The sequence below is a fragment of the Numida meleagris genome, chromosome 3 (genome assembly GCF_002078875.1).
Source record: "Numida meleagris isolate 19003 breed g44 Domestic line chromosome 3, NumMel1.0, whole genome shotgun sequence".
NCBI lineage: Eukaryota > Metazoa > Chordata > Aves > Galliformes > Numididae > Numida > Numida meleagris.
In genome coordinates, this window is record NC_034411.1 from 43,930,239 (window position 1) to 43,950,107 (window position 19,869).

At 38.7% G+C, this 19,869-nt stretch overlaps 1 long non-coding RNA gene across 2 annotated transcripts in view; it reads left to right on the top strand.

Annotated features, from left to right (window-relative positions):
• LOC110396771 overlaps positions 1-19,869 on the top strand; it is a 238,708-nt gene that overhangs the window by 200,525 nt on the left and 18,314 nt on the right. For both annotated transcript variants that reach the window (XR_002437239.1, XR_002437241.1), the window contains exons 2-3: positions 12,371-12,446; positions 14,957-15,044. This is a non-coding gene — a long non-coding RNA (uncharacterized LOC110396771). The remainder of the gene's footprint in view (positions 1-12,370; positions 12,447-14,956; positions 15,045-19,869) is intronic.

Genomic DNA, 19,869 nt, shown 5'->3' on the forward strand with positions numbered 1-19,869 from the left:
CATGACGGTGTTTTTGAAATTCTTACTAATGCATTTGCCCTCTGCCTAAATATATGTACCTGTACACCTTAAATAACACCCTGCAGTGTTTGCTTGAAAATGAATTTCTGTGAGAGAGTGGAATGGAACCAGAACATGAAATATTAACAATTGTCTCTATGCTGAGGGTGCCTCAAGATAAAGGCCTGCTGAGGCTTAAACGGAATCCAAACCAGATTTGCTTCTGGCATATTTTTCAGTGTTGATCATAGATGTTGGTGTTTCTTGATGACACCTTGTTCCCACCTTCCATTCTTTCCTTGGCGCAAAATATGACAGGTCAAAGTGAAGAATGACCAATCCTTCCTTCATATTGCTTGCATGAGATCAGAGAAATCTCTCCATGATTGTAGAAATGGAAATTAAGAATTTCCAAGCAAGTGGAGGAGAAATAGCGAGGAGTCACCCAGCTTTGTTCGTTTCCAGCTGCCACTCCATGCAGCTGCCTGGCTAAGGTGAAGGATTTTGTTTAGCCCTGAAAGTATGATGCACAGTGGTTAGTCACAGCCCCTTATATGCAAAGTATCTTGTGCTCGGTTTATACGTAACTTGGGATTGCTATTACTTAGTGATTCTCCTTTTGTATGGTAGGCTCAGCACAGCTGCATGAGCAGGGCTTTCCTGAACAAGCAACCTGAACAAATCCAGTCTTTCTACAGGCTGAGAACTGCCACACCTTCTTTGTAGGTAGACTCTGTGAAAGGATTCTGATTCTGGTGGAGCTTTAAGTGTCTTTAAATTTGTCTATGCTGTTACGTTGAAAAGGACTAAGGTACCCAGAAGGAATTAACACTCTTGGTGAGACTTCTTCCACCATTTGTGCTGGAAAAGAGGATATGAGTGCCTTAGCTCATGGGATCTCGTTGTGGGAGAGGTCATGCATTCAGGCCCATCTCAGCCCAAAAATGCGGGGTTGTGGGGAAGTCTGGGAAGTCCACATGGAGCACCCTGTGCACTGTGCTGAGCTAAAGTTATCCTAAAGAATGTAAGCTGCAAGATTTTATTGTAAACTTTATGAAAACACATGTATTTGAAGAATGTACTTCTGTGGAACAAAAAATACTTCGTTTCTGTGTGGACTCACTGATACCCACTTTCACATGAATACTAGGAAAACCATGGCAGTATTAAAATATAAACAGACATTTGTGTAACTCAGAAGTTAAATAAATCACAACTGCAATGTGATTAATCAGTTCTTCAATTCCTGTTTATTCAGATCTTGATTTGTGAGATGACAACACCAACTAATTGCCCAAGAAAGCATTCAAAGCCTGTCCTACAAACATGAGATTTATAGGAATTTTTTTAACGTAATGACATTTTACCCTCACAAAACGTGTCTGTATCCTTCCTAACTATTTGTAGGAAAAGCATAATAATTGTAGGCTGCAACTGTGCTGGCATAACAGTTTAAAAACAGGCTTCTCCCCTGCTATTTAGTGTCTAAGCTGCAGTAATGGTGTTTTTCAGTGTTTTGTTGGACTGAATATCTTTATGAATGTGTTTAAATAATTTTACAGTTAAAATATTTGACTTACTGCAAAGGGCAGACAGGACAATGCTATTTATATTAGAAGCCATGGCCCAAATAGGAAGCCCCACCTAAGGCAAGGAGTGCTTTCCCTAGACAACCGATCTGCTGCTCTGGGGAGGAGGAATAACTCCACAGGCAGGCAAATCACACGGATTTAATGCCAGACAAAACTGCTCACTTTGGTAGGAAAAACAAATATGTTTCAATTTTAGAAAGATCATAAATTTTGTTTCAATTTTCCTTTGTGAAAACAGGGGCAAAATGTTTTGTTCTGTTTGGCTTATCCTAAGTCCCAGTGGGACTCAAATTTTCAAAGAGCTGTGATTTCGTTTTTTGTGTGTGTATTTGAGGTGGAAAGTCTTGACAGAAAAATTCCCAGCCAGCCTGCTTACAGGCTTTTCTTGTAAGGAAGATGTTAGATAAATGTAATCTGTTTTGTTAAAGAAAATATCTGTGCTAGAAAAGGTGGCTAGTCAGGCAGAAGCAATGAAAATGAAGGCTGCAGTAGGAAATGTGTGCATCCACTGTTCCAGTGTAGGATAGGCAAAGGGAGAAAGGCAGCCAGACTGCTTACAAATGGAGACTTGTGAAGGATTAAAGTTCAGTGAGGCCCTTCTGACTTTCAGGAAAAGCCAGGCAAGAAGGAAAGAAAAGGATGGTATTCTGGTAGAAATTGAAAAGTTCTGCCAGCTGGGTATTTATCCTCATTAAACTGCAGCAGTAAGCAGAAATGGCAGAAAAACTCCGAAGTCTTGCAATCTGGATTTTCTAGCCATGTACAAACATGAAAGCCCTCTGCTACTTTGGCTTCGAGCAGCTTCTAAAATGGGGGAAATTTACACCAGGGCCTGGAGGAAAAAATTCGTTGTAAAGAATACTGGAGTGTTCTTAAGTGAAATCCCCAAACCCTGAAGTGTACCTTCTGTAAGAATATATTTGAAGCAATACAGAAAAGTCTGACTTACAGAATACCAATTTCCAAGAATCTTGAGTGGGCAGGAATAGATGAGATTTTCTGTCCATTCAAGGTACGGGCAGCTGGCACCTGAGTCCTACGGAGCAGGAGAGGAGGGCTATGTAATTAGAAGTTTAAACATGTTTTAGCTACAAATGGATTATCAACTTAAATCTTTCATAGAACTAAAAACTCCATCCTTGCTACTCCTTTGTGTTGATCTCCTTTGCAGGGGTTTACTAGAAACACTTCAAAGACTTTTTGATACATGCTCATATGCATTATTTTTCTTTATATTGCATAGCCCATTTAGTTTTGATGTAAATATTGAAAAGTTCAAACAACTTTATTTTCCTTCTTGATCTCTCTGAATCATTTTGTGAGGGCTGCCCTGAAAGTAATGCCTCCTATTTCATTATGTTGGCCCACGACATCAGAGGCAGATGTTGGTGGTATGGCAGTACAGGTTGAACCTTCCCAGCAGTATTCTGTAACGTTTTGTTGCCATGTGACAGATGGCAGCAGAGGGGCACTCTGACCAAATAGTGTCTGACATGGGAGTGTGGTTGAAGCAAAAGGATGGAATTGAATTCCTCCATGCATAAAAATTTGTACCCATTGTCATTCATTGACACTTGCTGAGCATTGATGGAAACCAAACAGTGGAGGTGAGCACAGTGAGGTGGTGGGTGGTGTGTTTCCAGCAGTGGTGACAGCTGCATGAATGACAAGCCACGTTCTGCATGACCATATATAGCTTTCACACCACAAAATGAAGCATGTCTCATTCAGTTTATCTGCACAAATATATGACATGGGAACTGTGTATGGAGCTGAATATCGGCTTCAATGCATTGGGAATGATGGTGGCATCATTGGAATATCACAGTGTTTGCACCAGGTGGGTCCTACAAATGCTCACATGGGACAGAAAGAACATCGTATGCAAGTTTGTCAGGACCTATTGAACCAGTATAAAGCTGAAGGTGACTGTTTCCTTTATTGCATTGTAACCTGTGACAAGATGTCGTGTCACCACTTTGAGCTGGAGTCAAAACAACAGTCCATAGTGCGGTGACGTGTGAATTCCCCATTGAAAAAAAATGTTCAGGACGTCAGTGGACAAAGTAATGTGCACTGTCTTTAGAGATAGGACAGGAGTGATCCTTCTGGATTTCCTGGAACCTGGACAAACAATTAGCTCTGAATGTTACATTGTGACACAGAATGACACTGAATACCAGAGACGATGACAACCTTTTTCTTTCAACACAACAATGCCAGGCTCCCTACCAGTTTGAAGACTGTGGAGCACATTGCCAATCTTGGCTGGATTGTCCTACCACACCACCATATTGACCAGATTTGATGCCTTCTGGTTTCTGTATTTCAGACCAATGAAAGAAGGACTGAGTGGGCAACATTTTCCTAGCAACGTTGCTGTGAAACACTGAATCTCCAGATTGTCTGGAGAAGAGGAGGCTCAGGGGGGACCTTATTGCTCTCTACAACTACCTGAAGGGAGGTTGTGCCAAGGTGGAGGTTGGTCTCTTCTGTGTAACTAGCAGTAGGACGAGAGGGAATGGCCTCAGGTTGCACCAGGGGAGATTCAAGTTTGATGTTAGGAAAAATTTCTTCTCTGAAAGAGTAGTCAGGTGCTGGAATGGACTGCCCAGGGACATGGTGGAGTCACTGTCCCTGGAGGTGTTCAAGAACATGTAGATGTTGTACTGAGGGACATGGTCTAGTGGGGAAATATTGGTGGTAGGTGGACAGTTAGACTGGATGATCTTGGAGGTCTTTTCCAACCTTGGTGATTCTATGATTCTATTTTTATGAGCATGACATGCAGGCTCTTTTTATTCTCTGGCAAAAATGCATAGTTAAAGGTGATGACTATGTTGAAAAATGGTGTTTTGTAGCTAAGAATTTGCTCTTTCAAATAGTGTTATTGTGCTCTTTGTATCTGTTGTAGTTTCCATGGAAACAAATAGGAGGCATTACTTTCAGAGCAAAATTCCATACGCTACTATATTTGATGTATCTTGAGTGGAGGAACTTGTGTATACAATCCCACCTCAAATATACCTATATACTAAATCATGTATCATGTACTTGCATCACAAAGACTCAGTATTGCTTCTGGTAAAGTTAGTTAAGAAATTCATGCTGATAGAAATGCATTGGAGGATGCAGCAGTGCAGGCAAAACACGAACAGTCAATTTATAGAGCTTGCTGAAGGGGAAGGACAAAGATGGCAAACAATATTTTTGCACTCTTCATGTGTTTAATAAACATGAAGGAATATTTTATGTCTCTGAGAACTGGAAAGGATCTTTTGATTTTGAACAGTGCTTCTTAAAAAGTCGGGCAGTTTATGCAGCAGAAGAAAAGTGCTTGCTTCAGGAAGATGAACTGTGATGGTTTTATCAAATTTTTAATTCGTGTCTTGAGAAGTTCTAAGTCATTTCAATCAGAAGGTTAAAATACCTACTTGTATGCTGTATCATATCTAAGGTAATGTATTTGAACTCATCCAAAATTACTTAGATTGGAAACTGAGATGGAAATTTGAATGTAATGTGAGATGCTTCCAGTAGCTCATGACTTGTCAGTATTAGAAAAAATATACAGAAAAGCCTTTTTCAAGTGAGCTCTTCAAGAACAGGAAAACTCAAAGAAAATACATAAGAATAATCAACTTTTATAGACTTTCTGAAATGACGAACTGAAAATTCAGCTTTATTTTATTGTAGTCAGTTGTTACTGGCATGGTGATATAATTGCAGAGCTCCGTTACCCTTTGGTCTATTTCCCAGTCTGTTCATCTGAGAGCTAAAGGCTTTGCTCTTAGTGGGCAAGAATTCCTGTCCTCTGAATCTGGTGGAAGCTGTTGTGTTGAAGCCAAGATAAAATACTTAGACTAAGCCTTTAACCACAGACTACAGTACAGTGATGAGAGTGTATAAATTTAGAATAAAAATCTGATCTCACACTGTTTCAGCAAGAAAAACTGCTAAAAACATAGTTTAAGGTAGTGTTTTGGTGCCAGCTGGTCTGCTGTGATGCGTCAAAGCTAACTAGAAGCGAAATTCAGACTTTAGGTTAGAGTTAGCACCTCAAGGACAGTGAAAATGTACTCTGTATAGAATTGCTTAAGATTGGTGAGGATACTCTCACCAGATACCAGACCTGGGCACTGCATTCCTGTTAGTACTGTAATTGCTATAAAGGTACACAAAATTGTTAAAATGTAGTAAAGATTCAGAATTGCCCAGTAGGATTCATGTTCTATATTGTTTTCTCCTGATCTCTTCAGGGAGGAAAGTGTGGATAAAATGCCCTGGAATTGCTTTGTCCTTAATTTTAGATTGACACATTGGTGCACCATGTTACCAAGATAAAAAATGAAACACTTTCTGTCCAACAGTACAGTAATGATGTCACTACTGATTTTATTTCAGAGGGGGAAATTAAAACTGGAGAAATAAATTTAGACATGGTATTTCTAAGTCTCCTTTTGAAAATCTAGCTGCCATTCTTTAAGATGCAAAAGCCTGATGCAGAAAATGAAGTTTATTCTTCAGTTACACAAGAAAGATGAGGAAGTGAACAAATTCAGTCCTTTGAAGATGCAGGAAAATTGTTTTCAGTGTTTTTCAGTCTTTGAGGATGAAATAGAGGGGCAAAAGTCAGTCCTTAGATCTTACATCTAAGATTAGAAACTTTTTACCGATTTGATTTTCTCATTACACTTATAGATCTAAGAGTGGACTTCTCTCAGCGCGATTTCTGTGCCTTTAAAACCATTTGCTATGAGCAGCAGCTTTCGATGAAACCTCTCTTCCTGTAATTTTAGTGATGAAATTCAAAGCGGTCACAAAGGGAATGAGTTGTGCAGATCATGGCTCAACCCGTGTGTTGCTGGTTATGAACCTTTTCCCAGAAGCATAAGCTATCTCTTAAATTGAGAAGAGCATTTTTCTGAAGTCTGAAATTCTGAAAATTCATCAGCTTTACATAACCTCCTGCTATTTAATAGCCTCGTTAATTGCAGAAGCCCTGAAGTGGCCAGCAAGTCAAAATGCAGCAGGATGAACAAGGTCAGAAGCTGAATGCATCAGGGAAAACAATGCCAACCAGTGTGTACTGCTGTTCCACACCATCAGTACTGCCTGTAGCCTCATCTGTTATCATACACAAAAATCCTAAGTCCATTGCTTTTGGTAGGTTTTTTAGATTTGATTGTGATTTCTGTAAATGATATCCAAATCTGCCTAATGGGAGTAATATGTGATTAAATCTGGTAATATAATCTTAATTGTGCAGATGAAAAAGATGGCATTAAGACAAGGCAAAGTTTCTCACAAGAGGTTATTAAGAAAATAGAGGATTAGAGGGTGAGAAACAGATGATAACAGTTTAGCAGGAAGGCAGAGAACACGTATCAGGAATAAATTATTACTCTGTTAAAAATGGTACAAGATCAGAAGAATGATACTTTGAATTCTCTCTTAGGACCAGTCCCTGCTCCTGAGGAGTCCATCCAATATCATATCTGGGATTTAGATCTTTTTCATCCAAATTTTATTGTACAGATCTAGCACATTAGTTTTCCTTTGATCAGGTAGCTAGTTCAAGGCAAACAGGTAGTTTGACTTTTCGTGTGAATGGTCCTAATCCAGCAAAACAAATGAGGACATGTGTAATTGCAAGCATGTGAAAAGTTTCAGACGTGAATTAAGATGGTTTCCATGTCAGACACCCAAGAACAGACATCAATGTCTTCATAGATCTATGCAAAAAAATGATGCTTTATAGGATCATGTTCAAAACATTGCATAAGTACAGTGAAGCTACATCTCATCTTACTACTTTTCTGGCACTGGCCACCTTTTTAATAATGGTGAACAAATGCTGAAGTGTACATTGTATTTATATTTGCATGGTAGATTGCAGTAATTCTGACACTAAACAATACCTCAGGTCCCTTCCCTTCCCTGTTTGCAATGTTCAGCCTAGTTACTGTCACACAAAAGTTGGAAGACTAGGAATATCAGATAATTTCCATCACAATCTCATATTGCATTTAAGCAGCATAATTGATGCAGTCTGTGATGCAGTAATGCTTTGCAATGTTCTTACAGTACACGCACTCAAAATTTTATTTTGTTCAGTGAATAAGTTTTCTCAGCTTTGTTAAATGTATATTTACATTTTATTAGATTATTTTTAATGAATGCAATCTGCTTTGCAAATGACTCTCATGTTCCTTTAATTTTCACTACAATCTATCTTGTGCATTTAATTGCATAGTTTCAGTTTCAGTCATCAGTAATGATTTTTTTCTTTCTTTCTTTTCTTTTTTTAACCTGGAAAATGCACATGCCTCTCTCAGCTCTGTCTGTTTTTTTACCACATAAATACAGGTACTTCAGCATGGCAACTCACTGTTTAGCACTGCCAGCAACAAATATGTGGACACAGCACATGCAGATATGCTCCTTTACACACAAACTGCTCTGTGTTGCACAATGACAGAATTAATCTTTCTATGTTCATGTAATTGTACACTGGTAGTCAACTGGATACAAGACAAAACAGACTCTTTCTAAAGTGTTTAGTACTTTTTTATTGTTGAGATTTTTTTTTTTCACTGAAGTATTAAAATGTATTAAAATGTAAAGAACAGATAACATTCTACTGACAGTTTTTTTCTTAGGAGAGTGGTCTTTATATCAGTGTGAAGCTATAGTTACTTGATTAAATCCCATGGAATTATGTTGGATTTCTGCTAGGCTAATGAGCAGATGCTGGTCCCTGGTATCTGTGCAAATTAAGAAATATTTCTAGTGCAAAAGCACTGAAGATGCACAACTAGTGAACGAAAGAGAAAATTGTTGTTTCTGATGCAGGAAAGGGTTTATTTTTATGGACCTTTCTCTATAACACACCATTACGTTAACTGAAGTACTCGTGACCTTTGGAGCTAACAGAAACTTAATTCCCAACAGCTTGCTGCTTTATATGAAATCCAGGAAAATCTACTCCAGAAGAGTGAGTTCAGTGCAGCCTTTTCCCAAGGAATCTCCTTCTGATACAAATACAAGCTAATAATGATCTCAACTGTTTATCTGAGAGGAGGGAGCAATAGGTACTGTATCTAATGTCTATTTTTTTCCCTTACGGCAGGTAAAAATATGCCAGCAAGAGTAACTATTTGTTATTCTTGCAATATGTGCATTTCAGTCTTGGGAAGGGATTTCAACTGTCCGGATTTTTAGTTCAATATTGCTGATATTAGACTATTTAAGACTGTATTTCTTTTGATTCAAGAGTGGACATTACAACAGTCAGTCTGTCCAAACTCTTTCCTTTTCCCCTGAACTCTGCACAATGCCATAGTGTGCCCATTGCTTATGATGAGACTTTTCATATATGAACATATCTGTATAATATATATTAATTTATGTGTATGTATTATATATGTGTACATGATATATTCTATGTTATGTATGACATATATTTCTCAAGGTCAAATATGCAGTGCATGTGCACAATTAATATTTAGCATAAACTGTGGTGTGATGTGAAAAAAAGAGCAGGAGCAGCACATACCTACCCAAAAATCTAATGTCTTGCAAGACGGTGTAGTAAGTGCTGTATCCATTATGGGTCTGGAGAGAGTAAGAAGGAAAGGAGGGAAGTTTCTGGAGGTTGGGTGTTCAAACCGCAGTTTCCACACCTTGCTGTGATAAGATTACTCTTTCATACGAACAGACACAATTAAACCTCTAAGACCTTTGTTACATCTAGAAATTTTGCATATAGCATATATATATGTGTAGAATAAAAAAGCTTTTTTAATTGTTTCTGTAATTATACTTAACTTAAATATGAAATCCATGGCCTTCAGATAGATTTCTTTCGTCCTTTTAATAGGTTCAACCTTTGGCTTGTTAGTGTAAAGTTGCACAAATGTTCCATGCTGGCAGCTTTCATTAGTGCTGTACCTTAAAAATTGAATTGTGAGTACGTATCACTTTATGATTTTCAAAGGAAAAAGATCAGTGAAAGTCTTTCAAGAATTTTGGTCTTTTTTGCTCTTTAATGAAAACCTGTACATTGTTTTTCCTACATAACTGACACCTTTACACACACTTGCATCTAAACTGATGCTCCATGTGTTGTATGTGAAGTAGATCACAGGACTTTGGTGCCAGAGACCTTGTCTTCTACTGTATTTCATAAAGCATCTTTAATGCTTACAGCAGTCTCTAAATAATAAATAAAACAGATAAAGAGCTTGCAAACCCTTCAAACAAATATAAGGCATGTGAGATTTAAGTCCTATCAATATGACAGCACCTCCTGCAGAGGTGTGAGACTGCAATAAATTATTGTTGTGAATAAATAGGGATTTTAGCATGTCAAAACAGGCCTTCAAAAACATTTAGACCTGTATTTTGACAAACTTTAGTTTCATTGGCCTCTAAACCTTTGGTTGTCATCACTGCAGAAGATGAACACTGTAACACTAATGGACTTACAAAAGCCTCATTAAGCACGGTGACACAATAATGTCTATCTTTTGAATGGACTGGGACATGAGGTGAAAGACAGGTTATGGTTCTTGCTCTTGTTTTTAGAGAGTTACTGACTGCCTAAAGAGGCTGAGATGCTCTTTGCTAGATCTTTGGTGGGAAGCCAGTGTTGTGCAGAAGCACCATTGGCAGAGTCAGGGACTGGTTAATTGCCTTCAGCTCCAGCTCAGCCCCATTCCACCGAGGGAAGGATGATGTTGCATCTTACAACAGGGAACAATGAGCAGCTATTACTTAACTGTGAACAGCAGCATTCCAAGGCCTTGACTTAGATCAAGGGTCTGTGGTGCTCCAAATTTCACAGCAAGAGGCAGTTGCTCAGCGCAAGTGAACCCAGGTGAGCAAAACGCTAGGCACAGAGAAGGGAAGCAGTGGCTAAAGATCTTACAGCAAGTCATTTATAGATGTAGATGACCATTTCACACTAACAGAAGCTGTTTTCTTGCTCCACTGTACCTGTGAATAATTGACTAGCTGAGCAAGTAGGTGTCTTTAAACAATTGCCAGCTTACTCGGATCTTCAGTACAGAACTGGTCAAGTGAACTCCAGCTGTGTGAGCTGAATATTGCACCTTACGTTGTGCAGATTTCCTCTATCAGTAGTTTATATTAGGTGCTTGCTTTTTTTTTCCCTCTTCAGACTAACAAGATGAGAGAAAATAGCTGTAGCAGCTGTTTATACAAGAAGAATCAATACCTAAACCTGTATTTGTTTTAATTTCTACTAGGAAGCAGACCAATACTGTTTTTCAGTATTATTATTATTAATCAGTGAAAAAGGAAGGTGTGTTTTGAATCAATTAGCTTGGCTAGAGAGAAATCACCACTACTTCTGCTTGCTTTGTTGGGGGAAAAAATAATTGTAAGAGAGGATGGCTTTTCCCTTCAAACAGCTCTTATTCCTAACCTGTATACTCCTCTTGCCTCAAGATCTCCTGGGTGCGGGCAGGTGATCAGCACAACATGACGCACAACAGCAGAAGACTTGAAGTCAGCAGCATCCTTCAAGACGATTGGTGAAGGAAAAAATGAAAGTGAACAAGAGCAATATGCGTGGAGAGATTTCCATGCAGTTCTTCTACTTTCTCATGTCTGCTGCTGTTCTGCTGATGACACAACTTGCAAGTTATTAAAAATTTAACATTATTCAGAAGCATCTTTCCCTATGCAATCCAAGCATTTTTAATTTCTCACACCTGTCCTCAAAAGCACTTTCATTCCTCAAGAACAGCAGGGATATAAAATATATCTACAATGTATATTGTGTTTAATATATGGCAACTGCTCTTTACTTGTGTACATAAATGTCACAAAGGATCAACTGCTGAATATTTTTTGTCTCTCTAAGGTGGTTTGAGATTTTTTTTCTCTTTCAAAAAAAGTGCATATACTGTATGAATGCAGAGGATATGGGAATCTGCCATTTGAAAAAGGGAATGTGCAACAAGAATGTGAAAAATACCTGCAATCTCACACCATGCCACCAGGGCCACAGCAGCAGCTTCTTCATTCTTCTCTGCTTACTCGGGATCAGGCTGGGAGCAGGGAAGTTCATGTAGGCATTTTGTACCATAGTTTGTGACTTGGCCGTGCCTTTGAGTGAGGAACTATGCAGGAGCCTTGGGATCATGCACAACTCAAGCAAGATGAAAGGAAAAATTGTACAAATCCAGTGTAAACATCACAGTTCTAAAAGAGAAGAGGAACAATGTGATCCAGTCAGAAGGATCTGTTCCCCTGTCCAGCCAAACCACTGCAGTTTTTCCTGCTGTATGCCTCCTTAGGGATCCTAGACTTGTGTGCATTTAGCACCTCATGCTGCTTGCTGGAGAAGGAACCCATTGGAGCATGCTAGCTTTTATAGTCCATCTTCTTTCTGAAGTCCTCCAGGAGGTACATAAAGGCTTAATCTTCCTCTCTACAATTTCTCCCTTGGCTGAACTAAACATCATTTCATTTCCTGAGAGGTGCCAGCTCTCTCCGTTAGAGCAAATGCCAGTACTTGCCCAGTTAATTAACAACCCTCTGCTTTATAAAGATAAAGGTCTCCCTTACACACACATGCACGACCTTGTGAGCCTGAAACCTGCTCAGTGGCCACTGACGTTGATCTCATTGAAGCTGTCGTTGCTCCTCGCTTAACCTGGCCCTGTGGTCCTGCTGACTTCCTTGTGAATGGGCAGCTGCTGTTCAGGAAATGGATCAGCTTGAAAAATCATCTCTTTGTTTTGCAGGACTGGTTTTTGGCTGGGTTGGCTCCCGTTGCTGCTGAAGCAAGAAGATGAAGCAGTATCCTGTGAAACAGCAGAGGTAGGAGCAGGTAGTAGGCTGTGATGGTTTATCTTGCTGTGGAGCCATTTGAGTTGTCATTTTTCACAGGCAAGTGTATCCTCCACTGATCCTTAGATTTTTTGTCAGCATGTACATGAACAGATATTTTTCATTCAAGCTGCCAAATGGGATAGATGCATGTAGTACATTATTAGCTCTTAACTTCTACCACATAAAAGAGTAACCAGACCCTGGGATGACAGTAGAACTGCAATACTGACTCTCTCCTCCCCCAGTATTTTTCTCCCTGGCGCTCTGTGGGAGTTTCCTAATTTGGAGTGGCCCCTTTTCCAGTGTAGAGTAGGCAATAAGATTTCAAAGATGACTGTGAAGCACAGTAGAGTTTCCTGTTACGCTTTGTTGAATGAGTGATTATTGGCAGCTTTGTATTGATATGTATATTTTTTTCTTTTTTCTTTTTCTTGTGGAAAGTTCAGTTTCTACAAGATAAGGGGAAAATAATCATGCTTCCTTCCAAAAATATGTTGTGCTTGGTTGTTTTTATTTTATTTTTGTATCAAGAAAATTTAAATTATTTCATTTCGGTCATCTTGTACAATGAACTGCAATTTTTTGGTTTCATGACCCAAATCAAAATTTTTGCTTTTGAGTCACAGAAAATTTTGCCGAGATCTAGAAATTGCAATTTGGATATTTTATCACTTATGTTCTACACAGCTGTGCCCCAAGTTTATAGGACAAGTGGCATCAAAGTAAATGATAGGCTGGCCTTTAAAGGTAACAATGGTGATTACCTCAGGGATAATTATAGATAAAGGATGCAGATGTAATTCGGTGCTGAGCCTATCAGAAAATAAACATATATTTTAGATTCAGTGAGCTAAAATGCATCTATACAAGAACACTGACATGATTATTTTGATCTTGAATCTTATAGTCTCTGTTTTGCACTGTTACCTTAGAACCCTCCTGGAACTTTGAAATCATGGAATAGGTGAGGAAGGGACCTTTGGAGATCTTTGGTCTGATGTAGTGTTCTGAGCAGGTCATGCAGGGTCACATTCAGTTAGATTTTTGATACATCTAAGGATGGAAACTCCACAGCCTCTCTGATCACCCTGTGCCAGTATTTGACCACTCCCACAGTAATTTTGTATTGCTTATCTTTAGTGGAATTTCCAGCATGTAAGTTTGTACCAGTTACCTCTTTCCACTCACTGGGCATGACCAAGAAGAGCCTGTATTCCTCTTCTTAATCCCCTCCTATGCCCTCAGGCATTTATACACAAATCAGATACGAAAGTACGGGAATATCCTGTGGGAAGAATGATCTAGTTTTCATTTGGATTTCTGTTAAATTTAAGACCAAGTATAAGATAGAGGAGGCAAACAATGACAGCAGAATTTCCTAGAAGTGACGTAGTTTGCATAAAGGATACCTTGTCCTGAACTTTTTCTTAGGTACTGCGTGACTCATACAGTAGCACATCACATCAAACTCTTTATATTCAGTAACATTTCTATTTCTTCCCTACTGAGACAGATAGATCACAGCAAAAGCCATTAATGTTTTTATTAGGCCCATCTGAATAGCTTTGTAAAGGACACTTGGGGCTGCCTCTTAATTTACAACCCAGACTGAGCAGTAAGTTTATGTGGACAAAATTGTCTCTTTCCTTAACTCTGAGAATTAAATATCACCAGCACAGATATGCAGAGATAATGTACTACTCTTTTCCTTGAATTCAGATGCAAATTGTGGAGCAGCCTCTTGTTTGCTTGGCTTTGAAGTGCAGTTGCCTATGGCCTAGAGGGCAAGATTATTTAAATGTTAATAATTTGTCCCCAGCCTTAAAAGCAGTTAATTTCCAGGGTGTCATTCTCTCCATTTTGCTTCACAGAATTGCATTTGAGTCCATATTGGAGGGGAGCTGCCTCCTACAGTTTATGAGATGTGACTCTACCAAGAATGAGAATGGATGCAATTAATGGAGAGTTTAAGTACAGATTGTCTACAGCAGTTCTTAAGGGAAAGAAAACTCATTACTCTGATTTTCCTTCAGTGATGTCTACTAGCTGCTCTTTAATGGATGGTCAATTCAAGACCCTCCCGATCATTTGCTGCAAACAATGGGAAAAATACTCGGGCACTTTGATACTGTATTCTCAATGTTTTCCCCAAGACTAAGGCACTGACACTGACACATGAAGACCCCTGCTTCGGACAGAAAAGTAAGGTGTTCCCTGTAGCAAAGTTCTGCTTTCTGGCACTGTGCTCCCTGCAGCTACCATGCTGTGCCAGGGAAATGGCAAGGCAAATGGACTGGCAGGATGTGGCTCTACACATGTTGAACACGTACCTTCCTTGTTTAACATGTCCTCCTCTATTTGCACAAAAGGACTGTAGTTGTTAACGTGCTAATAAGTTTTATTTTGACCATGTGGAGCATGCTGAATTTTTATTTTTCATACACTGCATTTGCTGTTATATGCCTTTCGTATGAACACTGCCTCCCTGTCTTATAAAGCATTGCCATTCTGTGCCCTGAGGAAGGAAGCTGAAATATGAATAGGCTTCTCATCCCATACAAGTTGCTTCTTGGCCAGGCTGTCAAGGTAAGTTTGCATTTCTGTTACTCTTTTATTCTTATTAGATGGATTTACAGAAGGCGATGGGTCTTTAGGGATGTCACTTCAGCCCTTAAAGGACAGGATTGTGGCTATTTTTCACTTTGCAAGGGGAAATATTGGAAGGGGTGCTGAAGAGGTTCCCACACAGAGGTGACTCAAGATAGCTGAGATGAAGAAATTTGTTTTTCAACAACTGCTACGCAAGTTACTATCATTTGTTCCTTTAAAATTCTTCTATTTTGTGAACGTGTGCTAAGAAACTTGAATGATAGGAAGAACAATTCAGTGGCTCAAATGAAATTGGCAGCTTTCCATGTGCTACTGTATTTGTAAGCATCTGTTCTGATGAAAGAAATGTGAATAATATTACTGGATATTATGCCAACGTTACAAAAAGTGCACTCAGTGGTAATTAAGAAATTACATACATGTAAATGATCTTAAAGCTGGCTTAAAATTAAGCTAGAAGTCTACAGCAGAATGATGTCATGTTGGACCATTTCCATTTTTAGGAGATGCTTACCCACTAACTTCCATTCTGCAGAATTTCCCCAGCGCAGTAAAAGGGTTCTTTGTGCTAAAGAAATTACCACATAGATAAATGATGACAAAGAAGTGATTTTCTTTTCATATGTGATATATTCTGCCACAGAAAAACAATTTCAGCTGCATTTCTCAACAAAAGCAGGAGCTGACCAGGGTAGATTACTTGCTATTACCATTTTTAATCATCATTTAAATCAACAAAGAGGAAACAGTTTTAAATAATAAATTTTATCTTGTTTTGCATTCTAACTTATTAGTTACTTTCCTGAAAGTATGCTGGACTTCCCTAATTAGTAACCACGGGAATATATTGATTTTCACCTAAATACAATCTTTGTGCTAAATGTGGTACTTCCTTTTGTCCAGCAGGTGAATAAATTGTATCTATATTCATGCCTTTAGCCATTGCATAGTCTGATATAACTTTAGTCTGTTTCTGACTAACAAGTAATTTAGAAATCTGATGAACAATACATTTACTGTTTACCTTATTATGATTATCCGCTTGTTTGTGTCTCTTGTCAAGATGCAGTTGGATGGAATTTGCAACTCAATTAAAAGCACAAACCCAACATTGTGAAGTTGTTTGTTTCAGTTAAATTAAACCACCTTAAGTAGCTGGTTACTTAGGGAAAACATCCTTTTATTGAAATGGGTTTTGCAACTAATTGTTTCATTAAACAAAGAAAGTATTGTCCATCAGTAACAGATTGTACTAATAGTTTCTGATCATCATGTCTGTCATGATTTTAGAACTAGCAGATCTCATCCTGTTACACCTCATTTATATTTATGGATTGGAAGGGGATAATAAGCTATCCAGTTTTTCAGCAGCCAAAAATTTCTCAGCTATGAATAAATTAGTCATTGAATTTAAGTCACTAAGCAAACAGAAAGGCAGGAAATACCATTCTTGAAGTTGCAGAAAAGGCTATAGCTTATTAACTATTAACTATTAACTGTTCAGTACATTTGCAGGTTTAGATTTAGGATTCCCTAAGTTCTGAATTACCTGGCTCAGTGATTTGCCTTTGGCATTTCACACATATTATGGGGTTATTAATTTTATGTAAAACAAATCATTTCATGAATTATAATGAGTGTAGGCGTAGATGTGAGTTGTTGGTATTTAAGTTTTAATTTTATGTAGGTTTACTAGCAAAAGTGTATTACATTTAAATTAGGAATCTGGTTTCAACATGAGCTTCCACTCCAGGATACACTTTACATAGTTATGCAAAAGGACAGAAATGGCTGCCCACTAACCAGTAGCCACTAACAGATGTTGTCCATCCAGATGTTGATCCAGATGATAGCAAACACCTAGGATGCAGCTGGACTATGAGACACACCTTAAGTAAATAATGATCACCTCATGTTTTTAAGTTATGTTATAATTGCCATCGGGTTAATACAGAAAAAAAAAAAAAGTAGTATTAAATGACACTACATCCACAAGAAAGAGTGCGGGTAAGGCGTGGAGGTGCAGAACCAGCCTGCTGATTCATCCTGATAGTCAGGTCAGGCAGGTTAGCTCATTAACTTAGAGGTATAAAATACTGAGCTTTTCTCTGAGGCCAGAGAGAGAGAGGAGGGACAGGAGATAACCTGCAGACAGAAACCATAAGAACAGTCAGTTCAGGAGAGAGCTTGAGGACTGAACCTTATGTTTATGAGTGCATTTCTGCAGCCTTTCCCTTTACTGGAAATGGGAAGAAAGTTTACACCCAAACTCTGTAGGAGTGATAGACATGTAGATGGGACCAAGTGGTCATCCCAGCTGGAGAGCTCAGCTGCCCTGTGCATTTGGTCGGTATCAGCTTGGCATTCCTGCTGTCCTCTGCTGCTCCAGGCTGTGGCTGGCGGTGTCTCCCAAGGCTTAAACATGCTTGTGAGTCTTCCAAAAATGCAGGGGTGCTGACCTCTGCAACCCACAGCCCTTTAGCCATATAACCAGTGGTGACACCATCTTCCTGCAGTTGCCTCTTCAGTTTCCCATGGAAACACATTGCTTTACGGTTTGTAGTCACTAATGCTGATAATTGGCCACACAGCATTTGCAGGCTGCATTCAAGCTCCTCCAGAGATGGTACTTTTAAAGCATGTCAGACATAGTTATGGAATGGCAACAAAATCAAGGTGTTCCTACTTTCTCTCTCTCCTTAAAAGAGCAGTATGGTTTTCCTATATGAAATGAGGAGTCCGTTTGAGAAAAGGTCATGAAAAAACATTGTACAGAATTTCCATTTTGAACCAGACACACTAGTTTCTGAAAGCAACAGTGTCTTTCAGCAGCACGTTCCATAGATAAGGGGCTCTCTACTCCAAGCTGGGAAAGTATAAATCCATTCTGCTGAAATGCAGCTCTCTGAAAAGCAGAGGCACCTGACGCAAAGCCTATGAAACTTTTGTTCATCTTTCTTTTACAAGTCCTTGAAGGAGTTTTAAAGGCCCTGAAATAAGCTGTCTCTTAGTTAGGAAGTCTTTAGGAGCTTTTAACTGAAAGCTATGTGTCTGAGACAATAATGGAGAGAAATAGTGAACACAGCTTGAAAGGACAACACTGTTTCCTGAATATAAGCCCTGAAGAGCCATTGTTGTGCTATTAAGGAGAACTGGACCTCAAAGATTGCAGCTCTGAGTGATGCTTCATTAGGCACCTCCATGTACCTGGGGGAAAAAAAGAAGAATGCAGTGTTACACTGCATTACACAGTGTACACAGTTACACAGAAGCTGCACCCCAGAGCTACAGCACAGCAAAGATGCTGAGGTCACAGCCATTGGGCTTTGTTGGCTTTTGCAGTCAGGTTTCAGTATTGATCAGAGACAGAATAAATGGACGGAAAGAACAGAATTGCGTATGCCTGACTCATAGATCACACATTTCTCAGAGAAATGTACTTTGTTGCTGTAGCTCATTTAGGAGACTAGCAGCTCTGGAATAGTTTTTAGGGGATTTTTTGTTTGTTTGTTTCTTTGTTAGTTTCCTGGAAACAGAAACGGGATAAGAGAGATTTTGAAGCGTGTGGTGAGAGTTAAGAGCATTTCAAACCACTGAAGGCTGTTCCCACTGTAGACCTATGCTGATATCCAGATAGGTAGCAAAAGAAAGAGATGAGACTATCGACTGTTTTGTTTCCAGACTTCAGCTTTCAGCTCAATCCTACAGCTTTGGAGCTGTCTGAGAGGATTAACAAGGCCCAGGGTATTGACGAATTGCATCTGACACACTGCAAAGGAGATTACTTGTAGCCCTTTCTCATAGTAGTGATCCTACAAGATACTGTCTTGTCCACAGAAGCAACAGGGCACTTGAGTTCCAAAAAAGATAAATTTTCTTTTAACTCACTGGATCACAAAAATCTCAGAACCAAGTAGTGTACTGAGGTGTTGCAGTGTTGGTGTGCTGGGTTGTGGGAGCTAGCACTGAGCTGTAAGACCATTTTGGTACTTTATTCAGGATATGATGTGGGGGAAAAAAATCAAGCTTAAGAGGGGAAAAAAAAAGAAAAAAAAAAGAATAAAAGAAGACCAAGAATATTAAAAAAAAAAAGAGAAAAAAAAAAACTTAGGGAATTGGGCTAGAACTCCAGCAGAATAGTTCTTCATGTAAGTCTTGACCGGCAGAACTTAACCACTTAACCATGTGCTTTTTTCTGATGATGAATGGTTCAGTGAGACTAGCTGAATTTATCCAAGGTATTTACAAGCTGGTACATTTTGCTGGAGAAGGTCAGTATTTTTACGTGATTTAAAGAACAACATGATTTTCATTCAAATTGACGCACAGCCACACATTGCGTACTGTATTATTCATTTATTTTGCATGGAAAATGATTCCTTCAAAATCCTGAAGTACTTATTAAATCATCCAGATATTTTTTTGCTAAATTTCTAGGCCTTTTTCTTTTTTTTATCTGAGCCAGGGAAATTGTTTTTAAATATTGTTTTTATTGTATGTCACCTGTTTTTATTTCAATGTGTTATAAAAAGTCTAACCCAGAGATTATTCATTACACATTTATGAGATAAAATAGATTTACAATAGTAAATGACGATTTATGAAAAAATATTAATATAAATTAGTTTTTGTAATAGGTCAAATGAATACTGGTGTCACAAACCATTCTCAATCCCTGTTATGCAAATTCTGCTTTTGTTCCAATATGCGTCTCTGAAGCCTCAGAAAAACTCTGTGGACCTTTCCAATAGGGCATTGAATAGATGAAGCATGTGTTAGATCAAATACATATACCAAACTG